Here is a 19013-nt window from a genome sequence, read left to right as displayed (position 1 = left end):
ACTACATTACACAGCAAGAAAGCACAGGCGACAAAAATACTAGACACTGATAGAACACTTCCAATGACAAAAGTACTAGACATTGGTAGAACACTTCCGAATGTCATAACTAGATCCCAGATTTTCATGCAAATGCATATTTTTAAATAAGCTAGTTGCACTTCTCAAACTTTGCAAATACTCGTTTTATGACTTAACGATTCCAAATAACCGTTCTTACATGCATGCTTGCATGTTTTTGCCTTTTAAGGAGAAAATAAATGCATAATGCATAATTTGAAGGTTTTTTATTTAATAGCGAAAGTTTGGGCATTTATATTTCATAATATTACTTTTCTTCTGACTTTGGCACATAATGCTAACTTGCATGATGTGCCTTTCATGAATGTATGTCTGCAGAATTTGGGACCGTTCTTCCACGTTACACAGTATGTCTGTTATTGAGAAAGTGAGAGAATGCATTCCTGTCAACCTATGTGACAACCAAAGTTAGTACATACGGTAGAGATCTTATAAACTAATTAACCAAGCACTTTCTGACATGTTGCTTGAGTAAACACTGGCGTAAGCCGGAAGGCCCCACATCGATCTCTAATTTTTAGGAGTAAGGCATCCCAGTTATAAATTGCTATAAAATGAACTGTAAATTGTGCATTACTAAATGACTGCTAATTTCTTCTGTTAAACGAACAAATCAAAACTGGTATGACAATTTCTGATGCCGCGTTATTCAGATAGCAGTTTACAAACCTTGGTTTTGCACTGAGCCTTTCGTTCTTATCCTGGAATTTTCTACCTTGAAACCTCACTCTTCACACGTCTGTTATTGCAGCTTAAATCTTTAGCAGTTATTGAAGACATCAGTAATCATCGAAGGGGGAAGTACCTGCAGCAGCTATAGTTAAGCTGAACAAAAGGATGCGTTCAAAAACTGATTTTGAATTCATCAAGCTTTTAAAAGACGTATTGTGGTAAAATTGCAGAGATGTTAAATTTCACCTCACTTTGTCCCAAATGTCTTCACTTAAGTATGCACCTGTCACTTCTTGTGACTTTGAAAGATCATTTTCTGTGCTTAAGAACGAGCTGACATAAAAGGACGAGGTTAAATCAAGACAATTGAGAAATTATAGTTTTTGTAAAATGTTTCAAAAGGAACTGAATTCTGATACTGCATATTTTCCAGTTTATTGTGCAGGTTTTGCCATATGATAGTGCATGAATGCATGCATATTCTTAGATTTGATAGTGCATGGAAATCCAGGCTCTAGTCATCACATTATACTGGCTCTTTCCAAGTTAACTAATGTGACAATAAGCAACTGAGAGAGATCTTGATGAATCGAAGATTACATACGAGCTCGATAGCTGCAGTCTACGTGCGGCCAGTATCCAGTAATCGGGAGATAGTGGGTTAGAGCCCCACTGTCAGCAGCCCTGAAGATGATTTTCCGTGGTTTCCCATTTTTCACACCAGGCAAATGTCGGGGCTGTACCTTAATGAAGGCCACGGCCGCTTCCTTCCACTTCCTATGCCTTTCCTATACCATCATCGCCATAAGACGTGTGTCGGTGTGACGTAAAGCAAAAATATAGATATTTCCATGAATTTTCCAGTCACCAGCTGCCCACCGAGTTCCTTGGGCACCACCCTGCAAGAGTTTTGGTCGACCTTCGACCCGGCCGACCCAGACTACCCGCAGCAGCACCAGGACAACGTACCTACGACGCTGCTCATCAGATCAGACTGGGATCTCCCCTGCGACTCCACACCTTGGGACATCGCAGAGTTTGGAGACGCTGGGTCATCCGCGCAGGATGACAACAGTGATCACCTTTAACTGAAAACTATGTTCTAGGAAAATCATGTCCTATGTTCATTGCAAAACAGGTCAGTTCAGTCCAAATTGACATTGTGACTGCCGGTCGCCCAGTAAACTAAAGGAAAGCCAGCCACCTGGCGTAGGGGTAGCGTGCCTGCCTCTTACCCGGAGACCCCAGGTTCTGTTCCCGGCCACATCAGGGATTTTTACCTGAACCTGAGGGCTGGTTCAAGGTCCACTCAGCCTTCACGCTTAGAACTGAGAAGCTATCCGACGGCGAGATAGCGGCCCCGGTCTAGAAAGCCAAGAATAACGGCAGAGAGGATTCGTCTGGTAACCTGCAGGCCTTCAGGCTGAGCAGCAGACTCTTGGTAGGCCAAGGTCCTTCGGGGCTGTAGAGCCATAGGGTTAGTTAAACTAAAGAAAATCAATTTTTTGCTTTTAATTAATTCAGTTAGATTTTGTGTAGAAGAGTGGAATGCTGAAATCGTAACTTTAGAATATCCATTAGCTAGGAAGACCTGAAGATAATATGTATTAAATTAGGGACAGCGTGGTCACTTTTCTTATACGACAGGATTTTGCGCGCCACTTCCGCCTGAGTGTTTCTCAGCATCACCACATTGTTAGGAATGAATAATCATGCCCAGAAAAACGAAACTATCAGTCTGAACCAAAGAGCACAACATCTCTACAAGAAAACAAACCACCGGCACCAGTTATTTCGGAAATGCAGGGAAACTCAGAATGGTGTGAGTGCGAACATTGTGAAGCGATGCTCAGTTCTGCTGAAATTTTCTGCTGTAAAGACAGTGAAACAACAAATATGCATGGAAGTGTGATGTGTATAATTTGGCACGAAAACATTTGTAACATGTTAAATTCTGCAAGTTTTCTTCTTACAGGTAAAATGAATATTCCCCATGTTAGGTAAAGACTGGCAGTCCATAGCCTCTTTTAGGAAGAGAGAAGTTTACTACATTTTATAGTGGAGGGCAAGACTGGAATACTTAGAATTATAAATTCAAAAGTACATTTAGAAAATGTCTAATTTCACACACACACACACACACACACACACACACACACACACGTGGCCAAGTCAGGGAAAGGGGTGTCCCATTACAAAATGGGCCGTACACAACCCCCGAGCACTGCAGCTAGCTGCGTAGTCTGTCACAGACGCCAATGTCGTGAAGATGGCAATAAGTCTAGCATTAACCGACTTTGAACGTGGGATGATCATCTGCGCACGGCGAATGGATCATAGCATTGCGGAGATTACATGCGAATTAGAGTTTCCGAGGTAGACAGTATTGACGACCACAGGTGTTTAACAAACTGACATCGCTTCTCTTCCGCAGAACCATACTGTGCGCTCTATTAGATCAACGCCCAGTTGAACGCTGCGCGACAGGAATCCATTTCTACCAGGACTGGAAGGAGGCAACTGCACCTGTTAAGCTTCACCAGCTGACGACCAACTCTTGTCTCTTTGCCGACACCTCCACACAGAGCTGAAAGACGTGCAGGGGCCCACGAACATTGGCAATGGGCTATAGAAGAGTGGAGATGTGTATGTATTGAATAAGATATAGTAAATTTTGTTTGTAAAGTGGAGCACTCCAATGAAGTTACGGCCATGGATTGGCCCTCCAGATTCCCCGATCTTAATCCAATCTAGCACTTATGGGATGCTGTCGATGGCGTACGCTCCATGAACCCTGCACCAACTACACAAGACCAACTGTGGGTAGGACTGCAAGATGTGTGGGTCCAGATCCCTTCAGAACAAATCCGACATTTTAGAGTCGATGACTCGCCATATTGCTGCCGAGTGCTTGCCGAGGAGCAACTAGTTATTAACATCACATTCAGTGCCTTCCCATGACTTTTGGCCACTCTGTGTATATATAGATAATTCTATAGACATTGATTTGTGTATCATCTGATGGCCAGCCAGGCATCAATTTTTGAAAATGAGAGTCTCTCTCTCAGTGCATTGGCACTGCCAGTGGCTCCAAGTAGCCTACACGCAGTGGCCTCCAAGGCATGCACTAGCCATGCATCTTGGTAGGTGTGCTATTTACCAACTGACGAGTCCAACCTAACACACTGGGGTGAAACATTGGCAACCAGGAATGAGTTACCTGGAAAATTTATAATGTCCGATAATGGACGAACTATACTGGTATTATGGCATCTGTTGATCCGCTGCTTTTAATAAAGCCACACTGGTTAGATGAGTGATATTTTGTTATCTTGCATCAAGAACACGTTCAAAATTGTTGTAGTATGGCATAAGACGTGGATTTGTCCTATAATTGAGGAACAATCTGGTACTGTGTCTTCCGTAATAATCTTTAAGCCAGCAAGCCATACTTCGTCTTGTTCTTCCAGAAGATTCCATACTTCTGCTGGGATATCATCTGCACCAGGCACTTCCCAGGCTTCATTTTGTGGATGGCAGTGGACACTTTGTCCGTAGTGATAGTGGGCACTGGGCTGTGAATGTGATCAGCTGTAGGTCGAGGTAGATGAGGGAACTCCTTGTTGCATGTATCCTCAAACTCCTACTTCCAGCAGATGCAGTATATCATGTCTTTTGTAGAGAGCAGCCCATTTCTGTCTTTAGATGTTGATAACATGACCTACATCTTGTGTGACACGATCGTAAGCAAGTTTGTAGATTCTATTCATGCTACAGGGCTTATCCACCTCATTGTAGACTTTATAAAGTGCTGCTTTTGCAGTTGCTACAGCTAGTTTTGCACTAGACTTAAAGAGTCCAGTACCTTTCTAAATCCTCCATGCTGCATGTCTGATGCCATGTCTTGTAACCTGCTTTCTTTTCCCTCGTTACCTGCTGCACATCATTCCACTACCAGATTAGCTTGTTAATAAGGCATCAATTTGGTTTGGTGACACCTAGGGTGGACATGGCGCGTCTTGATAGATTCAGGCAGTGTATTCCAGCCATCATCTACGGATGACTTAGAATTTGAAATCTACGATTGCAATGCTGCTTTGATGGTAGTTCGATGTTCTTCTAGTCTTCACCATTTAATGCATTAAATTTTCGTGCTGGTCCTCAGTTTTGAGGAGCATCACTGTCATATGGGATAACGTTCGTATCCTTGACTTTCACAAGTTCTCTGTCTTGTCATTCAGTAGTCATTTTGGGTAATTTGGCTTCCACTATATTAAGCGATAAGGTGTGAATTCCACTTTCTAAAGAAGGTGTGTGTTACATGTCATGCAGATCAAGGACAGTAATAATAATCAAACCCTAAGTGACCAAACCGCCATCCTTCATAGGTGGACGTATTATTCCAAAGTACTGAAGAATTTCCTATCCACAAATAGTATATGGATGCCCAGTTAATGGACCTACCCCACCCATTACCATTCAAGATTTCTTAGGTGCCATGCAAAATATGAAAAATAAAGCAACAGGACCAGACAATACACCAGCTGAGGTCTGGAGGATGTTTGGACAGCATGGAGCCGAGATTCTAATGAATCTGTTTAACAGAATTCTCGAAGGTAGCATACCTGCAATTTGGATGACCAGCACTACAGTACTTATCTGAAAAGGTAAGGCAACAATGCGCCAGCTACCAATCAGTATATTATGCAAGAGTATGTAACGCGTTCTTGATCGTCAGGCATCGTCAATCGAGACTGAAATTCCTTCGGAGCCAGTTTGCTCCCCGCTCTTGAGGAAAGAGAGCAGCTTAGTGAGCAAGTAGGGGAAGTGCATGATGTAGTACGTACTACAGGTCAGTGGCGCACAGGTATAGCACATCTTTCTGGACAGGTTAGATTGCGACATGATACGCGTGAACTTATGTGGTGACACTAGCGTGTTTCCATCTTTATCCTCACACCACACGACGTTCAACTGTAGTTGGTTAATGTTGCATTTACTATGGAAGATATTTCAACACAGCGTAGCCCATCGATGCCAACAAGTTTCAAACCTCCTTGGGAAGAAGAGTATTTAATAGTTCAAGAAAATAACACAGCAAAATGTGTAATATGCAATAAAATACGGAATCACATTTAAAAAACATTAGAAGAATATACAGATATTTTAATGTCACTATAATAGTAGGTTTCACGAGTCAGGCATTAGAAAATGATCTGCAGGCGTCCGGTATTCCCTTCTTAGTGGATGTGCAAACTGTTATACCAGAATTGCAGCTATAACTACTTGACTGACAATGCGATTACTCAAATGAAAGATAGGTTTGCAAACACAAACAGTTTGACTGAATTTTATGTTAGTTTTCCACAGGAGAGATTTTATAGAGTGTACACATTTAATGCTCATATTGTAAGTATATTCGGATCAACTTATTTATGTGAACATATGTTTTCATTAATGAAGAATTGTAAATCTAGACACAGAAGTAGGCTCACTGATGAAAACTTGAAATGTGTTTTGTGACTTGCCAGTACGCAAACGATAGTACCAAACACAGACATACTACTATCTGAACGAGCCCAAAGGTCTCAGGAAGAAGGAGTACACCAATGATATGTTTTAGTTCGTGTGTTTATTTGTTGTCATAGTCATAAATGCCATACAAATATTTAAATGTATGTTAACCCCTTAAGCGGGGAGATTGGTACACAACGGCTCACTCCCAGGTGGGGAGCGATTTCTCTGATTGAGGAAAATATTTACTTACTTGATTAAAACCAATCTTAGACTAGAATGAACTACTGGAGGACCCTAAGAGAAATATTTGATATAATGTATTTAATTGTTGAAAAATTATATTATTTGAATTTTTCAATACTTTGTGCAAAATGGTACTGTTTTTACACTGTGATATCGTGATTGCTTTTTCCTAATAGCAAAGCTCTGGTTTTTGTTTTTACAGTAACATTTACATGAATATTTTAGGCAGTTTACTATCAATCTCTGCCTGCAAATAAATGTAAATTGTAGATTTGCAAAGTTTACGTGTACTTAAAAGATTTACCATGGAATAAATAATAATATTCACGAAATTTTCTGTTATGTTGGTTACCGTAGCGCTTTCGAGGGATCAAGTTTGTATAGCCTACCTACAATTCATAAGCGACACACACAGGCTATATTGCACTACAATACAGGTAATGATTACAGTATTTACAGTCTTCAGTGTTATATCATTTACAGCTGATCATGACACACACGGAAGCATATCATGTTACATAATCTGTCTCGGCTTCGCGTAATTTATACGATTCCATTCCGCAACGCGATAGTTTTCTTGGTTATGTAAAATTTCCACCCTAGCCACCCTTTCCATAGGAAGAGGTTCTCATCAATTGGCACTTTGCCATCAGAGGTATACGATTCCAAAAATTTGCTAACAGGTGGTCAAATACTGGATTTATCTTGAATATTTTGGGAGGAAATTTTCTATTATTCACCTCATTGTCAGATATGTAATTTATTTTTGCAAGTTGCTTTACGTCGCAATGACACAGATAGGTGTTATGGCGACGATGGGACAGAAAAGGGCTAGGAGTAGTAAGGAACCGGCAGTGGCCTTAATTAAGGTACAGCCCCGGCATTTGACTGGCGTGAAAATGGGAAACCACGGAAAACCATCGACAGGGCTGCCAACAGTGGGATTCGAACCCACTATCTCCCGAATACTGGATACTGGCCGTACTTAAGCGACTGCAGCTATCGAGCTCTGATCTGTTAAAAGCTGTGGAAGAAAATCTAATAATAATAATAATAATAATAATAATAATAATAATAATAATAATAATAAAACTGGCTTTACGTCCCACTAACTACTTTTACGGTTTTCGGAGATGCTGAGGTGCCGGAATTTAGTCCTGCAGGAGTTCTTTTGCATGCCAGTAAATATACTGACAGGAGGCCGACGTATTTGAGCACCTTCCAATACCGCCGGTCTGAGCCAGAATCGAACCTGCCCAGTTGGGGTCAGAAGGCCGGGCCAGCGCCTCAACCGTCTAGGCCACATAGCCCGGTGAGAAAAATTTCTGTGTCATCAGCCCATAGAAAATAGGCATAGTGAACAAGCGAATGCAAGAAATATAGTGTCCTAATTTAGGTTTCTGTACAATCCCCTGCGGCAACAGTATGGCCATAAGAAGCTTTATTTCGTCATTTTTTCGGACACGGTCTTGATCGACTCCTTCGTTTCATCTTACTAAACAGGGTTTTATGTGCAACTTCCTGCTCGGAATCTTTTGTCTGTTCAGCTATGTTCTGGCATATGTCGTCATAAAAATGTAATTGAAATATTTCGCTCAGTTTTGTTTTCCCTAAAATCTTTCCATTTACATCACTATGGAATTTTGGATCAAAGCGGGACTTTCTTTGTCCATTTTCAGTATAAGTTGACCAAGAATTGGCAATGGTTGGATTGTAATCTGTATTGTCAGAACTGTCACTGTCATGATCGCTACTTGAACTGGAATCGAACACGTGTTGTCTCTTTTGCGACTGCTGAACATTCGCATCAGCAACGCCCGAACCCTGTACATTCGAGCCTGCCTTCCTGTAACGGTGGGGGCCGGTTATTCGTTATAGATATTTTAGCAGAAAAAATGTAAGAAAAAGGATTGAATAAAACCCTGGTCTATGCAGTTTGGACGGAAATCATGAACTGAGCCTGTATTACAGATGCGTACGATAATAAATGTTGTGTAACTCGTGGTAAACAGACACTCCAGTCATGAAGGAAGAACTCAAGACTGGGGATAATAAATCAGGTCACAGTTGTAAAATGTCATTAAAAAAGTCTGTTCAGTATCATAATCTCTAGAAATCCCTTCTACAGCAATATTAATACATTTAAGGGACGATTAGGCGATGAGCTAAAGCTTCTTGTAGGATGCTAAAAGGTTAGTTTTTTCCACCTATTCAATACATATAAATTTTATAAATTAGGAATTTATTGTCGATTCCACTTGAGACATGTTTCGCCCTTCATTGAGGGCATCAGTCAAAATATCACCTCAAGGTAAAAAATCAGGTAACTGGTTAGTAGTTGACGGTACAAATTAATACATATTATTAATACAATTACAAAAATTAAGTATGGGAAATAGTTGTACAAAAGTGATGGTTGAACATATAGGTTTATAGATGAAAAGTCAGCACCAATGCCTAAAATTAACATAGTAGAGTTCGGCAGTGGTGCTCTGGAGAAACAGTTGACGCAATCATAGGGAAATAAAAAGTTAAAAAATATTTACATTAAAACAATTAAGGGAGAAAAGGTGTAGTGTTCGGCGTCAATGTTCGTATCCAAAAATTAATGTCAAAGGTTGGTAACTATACAGTATTTACATTGTTCAATTGAACGGTTGAGATAAAGTTTTAAAAATATTTACATTATAACATTCAGCGTAAATGTTTGTAATAAAAACTAATGTCAATAGTTGGTAACTATATAGTAATTTCATTATCTAATTGAATAGTTGAGAATTTACAAATATATACATAATTACAAAAGAGTAGCTGGTGTGCAAGGATAAAAAAATGTTAGTACCAAGTGCGTCCTGATGTTTTAGAGGTTGGAAGAAGGAATTAGTATTGACATTTCAGAAATATGTAGAGCAGTTTAATTTAGTTAAAATCACCGGGGGTAGGGAAATATTTCATAGTCAAATGAGGTTTTATAGGCATCAAGCTGGAAGTTTTTCAGTTGCAGTGCCGAGATCGGTACGGAGACTGGTCAGTGTGGATGGAGATTCATGGGTATTCCGTGCGTTTGAACGGCAACAATGGTGACAGTTATTAGTGGGTAATTGCTAGTTATATGGGTAATTGCTAATTATGAAAATGTTGCGGGTTGAAACTTTCGCTTATTCTTTTAGTTTACTTCTGTAGCATCGAATGTGATGTGAAGACATCGGTGTGAAATGCCGGTGGGACAAATTGATATTGTTCCGTGGAATAAAGTATGGCGGACTTCGGAATGAAGTTATTGTTCTTTTCTGGTCTGGTGAGAAAGAATAGAGTTGCTTGTGTTGTGAACTGCTGTGGAGAGATTAGTATGTATACGGCAACTGCAGAGTCAGAGCGTTAAAGCTGGGGTGAGGCATCTTCTCATTCTGACTGCGAAGAGGAGCCGTAGTGGCACGCCATATTTGTGCCGATGTGCGCTGGGTTCCGGCACAACAGCTACTCTTTTGTAATTATGTATATATTTGTAAATTCTCAACTATTCAATTAGATAATGTAATTACTATATAGTTACCAACTATTGACATTAGGTTTTATTACAAACATTTACGCTGAATGTTATAATGTAAATATTTTTAAAACTTTATCTCAACTGTTCAATTGAACAATGTAAATACTGTATAGTTACCAACCTTTGACATTAATTTTTGGATACGAACATTGACGCCGAACACTACACCTTTTCTCCCTTAATTGTTTTAATGTAAATATTTTTTAACTTTTTATTTCCCTATGATTGCGTCAACTGTTTCTCCAGAGCACCACTGCCGAACTCTACTATGTTAATTTTAGGCATTGGTGCTGACTTTTCATCTATAAACCTATATGTTCAACCATCACTTTTGTACAACTATTTCCCATACTTAATTTTTGTAATTGTATTAATAATATGTATTAATTTGTACCGTCAACTACTAACCAGTTACCTGATTTTTTACCTTGAGGTGATATTTTGACTGATGCCCTCAATGAAGGGCGAAACATGTCTCAAGTGGAATCAACAATAAATTCCTAATTTATAAAATTTATATGTATTGAATAGGTGGAAAAAACTAACCTTTTAGCATCCTACATTCAGTATCTTCAATACGGATAGCAATGATTTTTATCACTTGCAACAAGAGCTAAAGCTTCACCGTGAAGCTATTAGGCCTTAGGTCGTTCTTGCCCGGACGTAAGCTGCGTTCTTTATGATTCAACTCGTGGATGACACATTGGTATTGGGAGAATATAGATGAAAAATTCACATCAGAGGGCGGACTCATCCGGAATACGCTGCTGAAAAGCAAATAAACCTCTACAGACAGGCAACTGAGAAAAAAATATAATTTGAATCGGCGGATATATCCGCGTTCCCCGCCGAGCAAGTGACTTGTAGCCGCGGATCTCGCCGCATCGCCCACCGAACGGGTTAAGAGTGTAAAGAATATGTACAAATCACAAATTGTGTTTTCTTTCAGTAAATGTACGTGTCCCAAAGCTCCAGTTAATCGTGAAAATGTATTTATTCAGGAAATATTGCATACTGCTGTATACTTCCTTTGTCAATGAATAATTTCCTTGTCCTGTTATACTCTGTGATCTGTGTCCTGTTTGTTTCAAGTGATTCATGCTATAAATTATTATTATCATTATTATTATTATTATCATCATCATTATTATTATTATTATAAAAGCCCTTGTTCATATGGTTAACATTTCTCCAAGCAGCAAGTACAGAATGTCAAACATATCAGATGTAAGGCTTTTCAGGCATTTGCTCTATTAACAAGCGTTTTGTCTTAGGTCTGACACTAGACTCATCAGAGTGGGATGTGTCAGACCCTACCCACTGACGCTGGGGTGTATGCAGGTGATGGCCACAGTATGCAACCCGTCTGTCCGCTGCTTTCGTCACGTGACCAACACCCGTCCCGAGCGGAGTACGTAACACTGGCTCCCTAGAGCAACTAGGTGATAACGTCTGGCCTACGCAATATCGTACAAATTTCTACACACTAACAGTTTTCTCAAACTGATCAGTACAACAGACTATTCATACAGCCTCTACATCAAGCCTTTTTGGATTTACAAAATGCTATTCACTGGATACCACATAAGCTTATTTGGAAAGCCCTCCTCCAATCCCATTATGTTCCAGAAGCCTATGTACAATGGACCCTACTTCTCTACGTCACCAGTGTGGTTCACTGTCCAACAGGGATCTCTCATTCCTTTCCAATCAATGTTGGGTTCGTCAGGGTTCAGAACTGTCACCTCTCATATCCTATGTATGGATACAGTTACAGCAGACATCCAGATGCCATATACGTAGGTCGAGTCGAAGTCATGGCAACTATTTTTTTTATCGCGAACAGGAGACAATATGTAGGATGCTAATTATTTTATAATATCACCTATTCAATACATTAAAATTTTAAACAATTAGGAAATTATCTTTATTCCATATGAGACATGCTTTGCCTTTCATTGAAGGCATCATCAGTCACAATACCACCTCAAGACCTGAATCTTGTACCTGATTTGTATTTACAGTGGTCTGCCAAATTATTATACTCAGAACAACTATTTGCCTTTTTGAAGAGCAAAGCTGTTATATTTTCCATTGTTAGTGCTACGGCTTGTCTTTTCAGGAGTTATTTATTCTTTGGAGACTGCTACATATATCAAGAAGTTGGCAAGTCCTGAAATAGTGTCGTGTCATTGTTGGTCAGCCTGGAACTTCAGCACTATTGGCGCGCAAGTTGTGTATTACAATTGTTCGTTGACGTCCTATGGTTATTGTGGTCTATCTGTTCTCTTTTAATGTTTGTAATTACAAGTTACTTTTACAGTAAGGAATGCAGAGTACTTAGTAATAAGAAGCCGTGTGGAACAATGCATTAAATCCGTTGTTATTCTCCGTTTAGGGATTATAACCTACAAATTGAGATGGGAAAGTCTTGTGACTTAAGCCTTCGTAAGAAAGCCACAATTTCTACATTATTGCCCTACTGTCAGTATAACCAATGGCAAATTGCATCAATCGTGGGGGTTTCACGGTCATCGGTGAGAGATATCGCCAAAAAAAATGAAAACTAGCACACCTCATGACTCATGCCGCAGAGGTTGGTGTGGCAGAAAAAGGATAACTTCGCCCAGAATAGGCAGAATAATTCACAATTATGCAACAAAAATTTGTCGGACATCTGCTAAAGTGTTAACCAATGAACTTTGGAATGCTGGGATTGCTTTATCACAAAGAAATTTAGAGCGGCGTTTCAAAGAGATGGACCTGAAATGCCGCCGCCCTTTAAAGAAACCAAAGTTGACAACTGCTATGAAACAAAATAGGCTTCAGTGGGCTAACGATCACAGAAATTAGTCATAGGAAGATTGGAATGAGGTTTGTAAAATCGTACATGCAATTTCTTGCGTACTTATGATATAAGATAATGTTGATTAATACTCTCACACTGGCATTGTATTTTTTAGCTTTGCTTCACAGATGAATCTTCGATACAGATCCTTGATGATAAAACAGTTTGTTCGATGCTGCACCAATGAAAAGTTCAATGAAGAATGTATTGTAGAACTGGTGAAACATTCTCTCTCCATAATGATATGGTTCTTGATTAACAGCAAAGGTAATGGCCCTCCGTATATTGTTCAAGGCACAATGCGGAAGAATCAGTACGAGCTGGTGCTAAGGAACAAACTTTTGCCTCAAGTCTTAGAATGATTCCCGAAAAATGATGTTACCTCCATACATGATTTAGCACCATGCCACAAGGCTAAATTGGTGACAGCATTCCTACAGAATCAGAAAATTAATGTATTGGACTGGCCAGTCAACTCGCCTGACATGAATCCAATAGAAAATATTTGGAAGGCACTGAAAAAAGGAATTACTAAACAAGATGTCATTACAAGCAAGAACATGCTCCTAGAAAGACTTATTGAGGTTTGGAACCAAAAATATGGAGGAACAGGCAAGGAAACGCATTACAAGTATGCCAAGAAGGGTCTCTGCACTGATGGCTTCACAAAATACTGAACGTTTGATCATTACAAAGACAATTGTAGTTAAGAAACTGTTTTTTCTGTGGAAAACGGTAAACAGAATATGTGAAATACAAATGAAATAAAGAAAATGCACGAAATATTACCAGAAATATATTTATTTTACCAAAATGTTAGCAAATCCATGTATTTTCAATCTGAGTATAATAATTTGGCAGACTACTGTAAATTATAATTACTAAGAAATAATATTGACATATTGCAGTAGGGATAGTCAATGAGAAAAACAATGGTCAGTGATAATATGGATACCAACACATCAGCCATTGGCTGTAAAGTACCGATTGTGAAGAATAACAGCATCAAAATGTTAGGATATGTCTTAGGGCCATTGTCTCCAAAACAAGTTAAACCTGGTATAAATTAAACCCATTTAACTTTAGTACCTAGTTTAAACTTTTGTCCATTTTCTCCACCAATTTCTGATACTAGTTTAGTTTAAAAGACAGTTCGCCCGTTTAAACTAATGATAACTTTGCGCTAGCGTTGGCTGTACTGAAAGAATAATCGAAGGCATAGTCTATTGAAATTGGCCAATCAGAGCCAAGTAATTCAATGACAGGTATTTTTGTATTAATATCAGCTGTTTGTGGCGAATTAAAGCTATTGAATGTAGTGAATAAAGAAGAAATTTGGTGGGGTATTAGCTTTAGTGATAAATTGTTTACATTAGTGCGAAGTATTGTGTCGTATAATTTTACCCATTGCTGTCTACAATTTCTTGGAATGCACTTTCATTTCTTAGTTTTCTCTATCATGCTTTACCATAAACAAGCACCGTGGGCCTAATAAGTGTCTTGATGTATGTATTGTCGTAAGGAACACACGGGAACGCTGAAATATTAAAATCCTGGTCTTTCAGCAATATTCCTTTCCTCAGAAAATCAATATTTATGTGAATTTCAAGTAAACATATTCCAAGCATGCTCGGTATCTATCTCCTATTAAAATCCATCGCCCTCGGCTGGGATCAATTTCACAAACCTCAGATCCAGCAGACAGACCACTGAGGATGTATTATTTAGAGATGTATTACTTTATTCTATATTCGTTCATAACATAACCTATTTCGCGGTATGTCCTACTGTATGCATAATACTCTTCTCCTTATGGCATTAATTGCTGGTATGCTGGCAATAGTTACGATGAAACATTCTTAACTATAATTTATTTTATTACAAGTTTACTAGTCCGCCTCTGTGGTGTAGTTGTTAGCGTGATTAGCTGCCACCCCCGCAAGTCCAGGTTCGATTCCTGGTTCTGCCACGAAATTTGAAAAGTGGTACGAGGGCTGGAACGGGGTCCACTCAGCCTCGGGAGGTCAACTGAGTAGAGGTGGGTTAGATTGCCACCTCAGCCATCCTGGAAGTGGTTTCCCCTGGTTTCCCACTTCTCCTTTAGGCAAATGCTGGGATGGTACCTAACGCAATGCCACGGCTGCTTCCTTACCTCTTCCTTGTCCATCCCTTCCAATCTTCCCATCCCCCACCCAAGCCCCTGTTCAGCATTGCAGGTGAGGCCGCCCGGGCGAGGTACTGGCCATTCTCCCCAGTTGTATACCCCGACCCAATGTCTCACGCTCCAGGACACTGCTCTTGAGGCGGTAGAGGTGGGATCCCTCGCCGAGTCCGAGGGAAAAACCAACCCTGGAGTGTAAGCAAATTAAGAAAAAGAAAGAAAGGTTTACTAGCAAGCATGAAACACTATTATTTTTCTGATCTCAAATATATAATCTAGTTGTATACCACCACCTCTGCTACCGTGCTGGCCAACATTCCGATGGTAAAAATATTTTCGATAAACTGAATTTGAACCGTCTAATCATGCTTTCTGACAATGCTGACCTAACGATTTAACGACCACAGCCATTAGACACCACATGGAGAGTGGACGTATTACAGCACTTATGAACGAATATTTTTATGCTTCACATTACAGTATTCATGGCACCAACAGTATTTTATATAATATTATAAGAAGACTACAATTTAAGGCCTGTGGTCCCCGATGTTGAGAAAAATGCCTGCTGCATAATATCTTAGAGCAACCAGAACCATTGCTTGTGGCGAAATAGCATTATTTCGTGCAGTTCACGTTTTAAATGAATCCTCCATTGATACAAGACAATCCTTGCTGTTCGCTTATGAATTATTATAAATCCACCAAAAAACTCTTACATCCGATTTTCCTAAATTGTAAACTTTTATTGGAATGCGGCTTCTTAACCTCACTCGCACATCAAAATTGTTTCCTATTTAACCAAAGACTTCAATAAATTCTTCCATTTTCCTAATGCTAATACTTCGTTCTAATTTTGGTAAGTTTTCTATTAAAGTGCTGAAGTACTGGTAGTTAAAACTAACCCTTCTACTACGAAAATCCCAAATACGTTAATAAAATGACAAGAAGGTTGAATATAAACAGCAGTTTAAACTTACAATATAGAAGGTTTAACTTTAAACCAAGTTAAAACTTTATACAAAGTTTAAACCAATATGGGGAAAATTAAAGTTAGTTTAAACTCGGACTTAAGCCAGATTAAAATAAACCTAGTTTAAACTCATTTGGGGAAAACGGACCTTACGAAGGTTAACTTATTTACATGGAGGCAGTCTAAGGGAAAGATAAGTTAACCTTTGTAAGACATACCCTAACATTTTGACGCCGTTATCCTTCACAACTGGCAATTTACAGCCAACGGCTGATATGTTGGTATCCATATTATCACCGAGCATTGTTTTTCACATTGACTATCCCTACTGTAATAAGTCAATATTATTTCTTAGAAATTACAATTTAAATACAAATCAGGTACCTGATTTATGCCTTGAGGTAGTATGGTGACTGATGATGCCTTTAATGAAAGGCAAAACATGTCTCATATGGAAATAAAGACAATTCCCTAATTGTTTAAAATTTTAACGTATCGAATAGGTGATATTGTAAACTAATTAGCATCCTACATATAGTATCTTCAATACGGATCCATAATGATATTTATCACTTGCAACAGGAGACAACACGGAAAATCCAAGATTTGGAAATGTACGGTATGTACTTGTGTATGATTCCACTAGATGATGTATGTAAGCAACAGTGTGAGTCTAAGCATGCCCTCAAGTTCAGTGTGTGAGTGAGAGCATCACAAAATGGAAGTCAACAAACAGGAGCAACGATCGTATATTAAAATAGCAGCTCTCCATGGCAGAAATGCATGCCAATGCCATGCAGAGCTGAGGGAAGCATTAGGTGGACAACGGTTTGCTAACAAAGAGGACATCGTAACAGCATTGCGGAGAGCGGTGTCCACACGTTAGCAATACACATGCAACAAATGGTACTCTGCGCCTGCCCCACCACTGGCAACGCACATTGGGAACCTTGGGTGGTTATTACGAAGGTCTGTAACCAGTGGAGACCTGTCCTTTGTAGTCTTGTGTATTTGCTGTCTATACCATAATTCAAAATGTTTACCAATCGCCTGTGTTCTGTCACATTCCTACGAGAATATCCTGAAGTCAGTATTTGTCTTCAGGCACTATGCATTAGTACATGCCTATATTTCCAGATGCATATCTTAGATTTTCCACGTTGTCTCCTGTTCGCGAGAAAAAAATAGTTGCCATGACTTATGACTCAACCCTCTTATGTGGACCATCTTTTATTATGCTAATGTGTTACTTGCGGATCAATCCTGAGGGAATCTGAAAAATCTCCTGAAATTTGGAAAGACCATTTAGGGGAATGTGGCTTGCACCCTATCATGAAAACATGCAATGTGGCTTGCAGACTAACGGTAGAATTTGCATCAAGGCGCAAGACGTAGTTAAAGCTAACCAATTTAATTCAATTTAATTATATATCACCTTAGACCTCGAGACATTACAATACACCGAAGCACGAGCAAATGCTACATGGCTGAAGTGGCATCAGGTGTGCTATGTGACAAGAATATTCCCACTTGCCAGAAAGATAAAAATTCTACAAATCCATGGTCCAACCAATTGCACTCTACGGGTCTGAATGCTGGCCTACAACAAAAAAGCATGAGCAGGTTTTACATGGTATGGAGATGAAAGTGTTACGTTGGTCACTGGGTCTTACAAAATCGGACCATGTCAAAAATGAAGACGTCCAAAGGCGACAGTGTGGTGCCTATACTAAAGATGTGAGAATTAAGATGTAGATTGTATGGTTACGTCCAAAACCCATGCAGACAATGGTACGAAGAACCCTAAAATTTCATCCTGGAGGTTCTTAATCCCGAGGTCATCCTAAGAAGCAATGATTTGACTGTATTAACACACGCACCTTGTTGGTATCACTGAACCTAACACCGCTTACCCCAAGAATTGGAGAATGGCAAGTTGAAAAGCAAACCCTGAACCAATGCGTGACATTGCTAGTGAAGAAGAAAAATACATTTCCTCCCTTGGATAGGAAGCTTTCTGATCCCTTCATGGAAAAGAAAAGACTGCTGCCCCAGTAGCCAATTGCACGCGTACTGTTCGACTGCAGTATCGCCTTCAAATTGGTCCCCCCCACCCTCCCTCCTAATGCCTCCTTCAGTGGATCAAACATATGAGTCATATGGAAACAAGTCTGGACTGTGAAGTGGGTATTGAAGAGGCTGCCAGAGTAAAATAGCAAGTTCTGCATGAGTTACAGCTGCTATTAACGTAAGAAATTTCATTTTTCCGTATTGAACCAAGAATTACAATAAATAAACTTGACATTTCCACCTATTCAATACAATTTTAATGCTGTTATTCAATTACAACATATTAAATTTCACAGGACTAGTTTCGACGCGGACTTGAGTCATCTTCAGCTTTTTCGGAAAATAGGCAACACCTAAAAATTCATGACATGTCTTAAAATGTTTGGCATGAAATCCAGTTAAATCAATAATTAAAACCTTAACTCATTAAAAACTATTATGACAAGTAAAAGACTTGCAAAGTCAGTCGTATGATAAAAGTTCATTGGTTAAATGATATTCTTATGATCAAGCAGTTGTGGAGTCCTTAAATTTGTTGAGCAATAGAAAAAATTGTGTTCCATTTCACTACAACTTGTATACTGCTGAACCATCTCGAAAAACGTTGTGCAGAAAATTCCATATGACCAACCTTCACGTTTTCTGCTTTAGGATCTTTTGGATTTCTGTTTTTAAAAGTTGTATCAGACACACGGATGTAGATAAATTTTGGCTTGCTGAGGCTGTACTTTAAGGCAATGGCAGATTCCTTCCCACTCCTAGCACTTTCCTACCCTATTGTTGCCGTAAGACCTATCCGTGACGGTGCGACGTCAGGAAATTCTAAAAAATATGACCAACCTTCACGTTTTTCGAGATGGTTCAGCAGTATACAAGCTGTAGTGAAATGGAACACACT

General features: G+C 39.4%; 1 protein-coding gene across 1 annotated transcript in view; it reads right to left on the bottom strand.

Annotated features, from left to right (window-relative positions):
- The window catches only part of LOC136864473 (heat shock 70 kDa protein 4L), a 247875-nt gene that overhangs the window by 123007 nt on the left and 105855 nt on the right, over window positions 1-19013 (bottom strand). The gene's annotated exons all lie outside the window — the stretch shown is intronic.

The sequence above is a fragment of the Anabrus simplex genome, chromosome 2 (assembly GCF_040414725.1).
Source record: "Anabrus simplex isolate iqAnaSimp1 chromosome 2, ASM4041472v1, whole genome shotgun sequence".
In the NCBI taxonomy this organism is placed as follows: Eukaryota; Metazoa; Arthropoda; class Insecta; order Orthoptera; family Tettigoniidae; genus Anabrus; species Anabrus simplex.
The sequence above is the reverse complement of the archived record's forward strand: the minus strand, read 5'-3'. Positions and strand labels throughout refer to the sequence as shown.